Source organism: Rutidosis leptorrhynchoides, chromosome 11 (genome assembly GCF_046630445.1).
Source record: "Rutidosis leptorrhynchoides isolate AG116_Rl617_1_P2 chromosome 11, CSIRO_AGI_Rlap_v1, whole genome shotgun sequence".
NCBI classification, from domain to species: Eukaryota; Viridiplantae; Streptophyta; class Magnoliopsida; order Asterales; family Asteraceae; genus Rutidosis; species Rutidosis leptorrhynchoides.
Window position 1 is genome coordinate 107,464,393 of NC_092343.1, and position 6,435 is coordinate 107,470,827.

Genomic DNA, 6,435 nt, shown 5'->3' on the forward strand with positions numbered 1-6,435 from the left:
CTGCAAAGATAGATGCTGTCGAGAGATGAATGGAAAAGATGACTAAGGATATACACTCAATACGAATTAGTTGTGAGCAGTGTGGAGGACCACATTTGACAAAAGATTGTCTCAGTATTGAACTAAAAATGGAACAAAGAGAGAATATTTCATATCTAAACCAAAGGCCTGGAAATAATTATCAGAATAATTATCAACCGCCAAGACCAATTTACAATCAAAACCAGAATTATAATCGAAATGTTCCATACAACAACCAACAAGGTCCTAGCAATCAACAAGTATCCAACAATACTTACAATCAGCAAAGACCTAATTTTCAAAACAAACCACCACAACCCGATGATAAAAAGCCAAATTTAGAAGATATGATGACGAAGCTAGTTGAAACTCAAACACAGTTTTTCACATCTCAGAAACAAACCAATGAACAAAATGCTCAAGCATTTAGAAATCAACATGCTTCTATTCAAAATTTGGAATAAGAAGTAAGTAACCTAGCAAGGTTAATAGGTGAAAGAAAACCGGGAAGTTTACCTAGTGATACAAATGCTAACCCCCGAAATGAAACAGCTAAAGCTATTACCACAAGAAGTGGTATTACACTTAAACCACCTGAAATACCTGTAATTTCTGATGAAGCTATTCCTACTTCACAAGAACCACAACCTAAACAAGATAAGGAAAAAGAACCGGTAGTTGAAAAGGTTAATGAAGATAACACAGTTAAGGCTAAACCTTATGTTAAACCATACCAACCACCACTTCCTTACCCGAGTAAAATGAGAAAAGAGAAACTTGAAGCCGAGCAATCCAAATTCTTGGATATGTTTAAACAGATAAATGTAAATCTTCCTTTCATTGATGTAATTTCAGCAATGCCAAGATATGCTAAATTTCTAAAAGATCTAATCTCGAATAGAAAGAAAATGGAAGAACTCTCGGCTGTTACTATGAATGCTAATTGTTCTGCAGTGTTGTTGAATAAGATACCAGAAAAATTATCTGATCCAGGAAGTTTCACAATTCCATGTTTTCTGGGTAGTCTTAGTTCAATAGAAGCATTGGCAGATTTAGGTGCTAGTATAAATTTAATGCCGTATTCACTATACACTAAACTAGACCTTGGAGAATTGAAACCAACAAGAATAAGTATACAACTAGCCGATAGATCAATAAAATATCCTAGAGGGATAATGGAGAACATGCTAGTTAAAGTTGGTACTTTAGTATTTCCAGTAGATTTTGTTATTCTGGACATGGAAGAAGATTCTCGAGTTTCTCTCATATTAGGAAGACCATTCTTAAACACGGCTAAAGTAATAATAGACGTGTTTGGTAAGAAACTGACCCTAAGTATAGAGGACGAGAGTGTTACCTTTTCTGTTGATAGAGCCATGCAACAACCGCAATCTGCAGATGATACATGTTATTATATTCAAACTATAGATTCACATGCAGAATTGTTAGAAGAATTTCCAGAATTACAAGGAACAGGAGAATGTTATTTAGGAGAAGGAACTGAATCAATTGATGAAGCTGAAATGTTAGCCGCACTCATGACTAATGGATATGAACCAACAACAGAAGAAATTCAAATGCTAAAAGAAGAAGACAGATATCGATATAAATCATCGATAGAAGAACCACCGACATTAGAGTTAAAGCCACTTCCAAACCATTTGGAATACGCTTATTTACATGGTGAATCTGAATTACCTGTAATAATATCGTCTTTTCTTACTGAAAATGAAAAATCTCAACTCATTTCTGTATTAAAAGCTCATAAACCAGCCATTGCATGGAAGATTCATGATATTAAAGGAATAAGTCCTTCGTATTGCACACATAAAATCCTTATGGAAGAAGGTCATAAAACGTATGTGCAACGCCAACGAAGACTAAATCCTAATATGCAAGATGTTGTTAAAAAAGAAATTATTAAACTGCTTGATGCAGGTTTAATTTATCCAATCTCAGATAGTCCATGGGTAAGCCCAGTTCAATGCGTACCTAAGAAGGGTGGCATGACTGTCATCACAAATGAGAAAAATGAGCTTATTCCTACTAGGACTGTAACAGGATGGCGTGTATGTATTGATTATAGAAAATTAAATGACACCACCAGAAAAGATCACTTTCCCTTACCTTTTATTGATCAAATGTTGGAAAGATTAGCCGGAAACAGTTACTATTGTTTTCTAGATGGTTTTTCCGGATATTTTCAAATTCCAATAGCACCCGACGACCAAGAGAAAACCACATTCACGTGCTCTTATAGTACTTTTGCTTACAAACGCATGCCATTTGGACTTTGCAACGCCCCTGCAACCTTTCAAAGGTGCATGATGGCGATTTTTCATGACATGATAGAAGAATGCATGGAAGTTTTCATGGATGACTTTTCAGTCTTCGGTGATACATTTGAAACATGTTTAGTTAATCTGGAACAAATGCTTATTAGATGCGAACAATCAAATCTAGTACTTAATTGGGAGAAATGCCATTTCATGGTTAAAGAAGGCATCGTTCTTGGACATAAAATTTCAAAAGAAGGAATTGAAGTGGATAGAGCTAAAGTAGATGTAATTGTTAAACTTCCACATCCCACCAATGTTAGAGGAGTTAGGAGTTTTCTAGGGCATGCCGGTTTTTACCGACTTTTCATAAAAGATTTCTCTAAAATTGCCACTCCTATGAATAAACTCCTAGAAAAAGATGCTCCATTCATCTTTTCAGATGAATGTATCAAATCTTTTAATATTCTTAAAGAGAAACTCACTAATGCGCTGATCATGATAACTCCAAATTGGAATCTACCGTTTGAACTTATGTGCGATGCAAGTGATTTTGCAATGGGAGCCGTTTTAGGATAAAGGATTGAAAAACAATTTCAACCTATATATTATGCTAGTAAGATGTTACAAGGAGCACAAACAAATTACACAACTACTGAAAAAGAACTCCTTGCTATTGTCTTTGCTTTTGACAAATTTTGTTCATATCTCGTTCTAGCTAAAACGGTGGTCTATACCGACCATTCTGCTCTTAGATACCTATTTTCGAAACAAGATGCCAAACCAAGATTAATCCGTTGGATCTTACTCTTACAAGAATTCGATATTGAAATCCGAGATAAAAGAGGAGCAGAAAATCTCGCCGCTGATCATCTTTCTCGTCTTGAAAATCCTGATTTAGAAGTTCTAAATGAATCGGCCATACAAGACAACTTTTCTGATGAATATCTATTGAAGATAGATTATAATGATATACCATGGTTTGCAGGCTATGCAAACTACTTAGTATGTAGATTCCTTGAAAAAGGATTGTCGTACCAAAAATGAAAGAAATTCTTTAGTGATATAAAACACTATTTCTGGGAAGATCCACATTTGTTTAAAAGTTGTCCAGATGGAATAATACGCCGATGTGTATTCGGAGAGGAAGCCAATCAAATCTTAAACCATTGTCACACAGGACCAACAGGAGGGCATTATGGGCCTCAACTAACAGCAAGAAAAGTTTATGATGCTGGATTCTATTGTCCTACAATTTACAAAGACGCACACCTTCTTTGCAAATCCTGTTATGCATGTCAAAGGGCCGGAAAAATAAGTCAACGTGATGAAATGCCACAAAATGTCATTCAAGTATGTGAAGTATTTGTCATTTGGGGTATTGACTTTATGGGTCCATTTCTAAAATCTCATAATAATCTCAACATTCTCGTTGCCATTGATTATGTATCTAAATGGGCGGAAGCACAAGCTCTCCCAACTAACGATGCACGAGTTGTAGTCAACTTTTTAAAACGTCTTTTTGCAAGGTTTGGAACACCGAAAGCTTTAATAAGTGATCGGGGTACTCATTTCTGTAATAATCAACTTGAGAAAGTTCTCAAAAGATATGGAGTAACTCATAAAATCTCCAACGCATATCATCCACAAACAAGTGGACAAGTTGAAAATACCAACCGAGCTTTAAAACGTATTCTAGAGAAAACTGTAGGATCAAATCCGAAGGAATGGTCCATAAAATTGGAGGATGCACTCTGGGCTTTTAGAACAGCCTACAAAACTCCAATTGGAACCACACCTTTTAAACTCGTTTATTGAAAAGCATGTCATCTTCCAGTAGAAATTGAACACAAAGCATTTTGGGCTTTGAAGACATGTAATCTTGATTTACATGAAGCTGGACGTCTACAATTAAGTCAACTAAATGATTTAGAAGAATTAAGACAAGAAGCATACGAAAATTCATTAATCTATAAGGAAAGAACAAAGAAATGGCATGATAAAAGAATCAGAAGTTAAAAAGAATTTAAAGAAGGAGACGAAGTTCTTCTTTTCAATTCACGATTCAAGCTATTTCCTGGAAAATTGAAATCAAGATGGTCTGGACCATTCATAGTCAAAAGAGTTTTCCCATATGGAACAGTAGAATTAATAAATTCAAATGGGATTGAATTTAAGGTTAATAGTCACAGAGTTAAACACTACATAGATAGTCCGATGGAAGTTGACAACGAAGTTAATCACAATTTCAACACCACAGCTAACTAAGTGTGGGGAGAATCAAATCTTTAAAGGATAATATGTATTTCTGTTAGAGTTAGATTTTCTGTTTTCGTGTAGTTCTCGAAAATGGAACCCGAATGGTCTTTCCCTAGCAGACCCTAAAGAACTAGTCTTCTCCCCCCATTCTGAATTTTTTATTTTTTTAGGATTTACGAGATGAAGACTTCCTGTGAACTAAACCATGGTCTAATGCTACAAGCTTTTATCACTAAACGTAATAATGACACACTTTCAAGTGAAATAGTATCATTAATCAGAGAAAAATTGGACGGAGTAAGAAAAGAATCCAGATGCGAAGATAATAAGTTACAATTTGGTAAAGGAAAATCAAAATCCGCAGCGAAAAGTAGAGCACGGTACCTTGAAAGATGTCACAAATGCGGAAAATCGTCACACGAAGGTAAATGTTCAAATAATCAAACCTATTCAAACACCGAATTTGTTACTTTATGCAGAGATGGACCGTTCATATGTTTAGAAGAAAAAACATTAAATGCTCGAGGTTACGCCTATGTAGCCATGGAAAATCAATTAGTCCGACTATCTTATGAGTGGGCTAGAGCATATCACTAAGAAATCTATTTCACAGGTAAGTTTGTACAGTTTTTATTTTTATTTTTATTTTTAACCTTTTAATAATAAACGCTAATTTGTTCGCTATAAAGTATTAAATTAGTATTCGATGAAATTAGGTCTTACGACCGAAATTGTTGATATCATAAAAAAAAAATTTATTACATCACTGCGAAATTTAACGTTTATTCTTAAGGTATAAATATCTTTAATCAATCAACCCAAAATATTTCAAAAATTCGTCATGAGTTAAATTAGGTCATGGAACCGAAATTACTTTACCGAAAAGAGGGGCGCATATTTTTGATAATATTTGATTGATTAAAGTGGGATAAAAGCCAAAAAGATTTTTAATTTTATTTTTACCATATTTTTAAAATTAATATTAAATTAATATTGTGCAATTTTTAAAATTAATATATTTAAAATTGTAAATATTTGAAAAATTAATATTTTTAATATAAGTTTGTATGTATAAAAACAAAAATATAATTTAAGTTTGGTGTGAATTTTTAAAATATGAATTTTTAATTTTATGCATTTTAAATTTAAGTTTGGTGTGAATTTAAAAAACAAAAATTTACTTTATTTCGCTAAGTTAAAAATATGATTTTTAAAATTCGTCGTGAGTTGAAGACTAGGTCTTTGAACCGAAATTGCTTTACCCTAGGGAGAGACGAGAACTTTTATTATCATTATTTTTAATCTTATTAAATTAAAGTGCCAAAAACATTAAAAACCCATAAATCTTTGCTTTTAAAACCGCGCTTTAAATTGACAAATTTTAAAATTTTGTCGAGGGACGGACTAGGACATCATTCCGAAACGACCTCGCCCTAAATAACAAGGGAAACAAAATTTTAGAATTAATTAATTAATTGTTTTATAAGTTAAGGTTTTTATAAAAAAAATTAAATAAAAAATAACAAACACCGCGACTCGCGGAGTTTGCAAAATCTAGAAAAAAATAAAAACGGCCGAACAGATCAGTATCCACACAAACACCCCACAAAACTGCGAAAACAAACACGAAAAACACACACAAAATCGAATTTTTTCACCATTTTTCATCAAATCTTTCACAAAATCATATTGAGAAGGATGCTATCAAGGAATTACTCAAGGGAAACGGTAAATTTCTACACCAAAACACCCTTTAATCCGAAAATTTAGTGTTCTTGAACAAATTTATACCCAATTCGATTTTGATGCTTTTTAGTGTAATTATACTTAAATTGTTTATGTATTATGCTTGTATAACCTAGATTGATGCTATTTAACA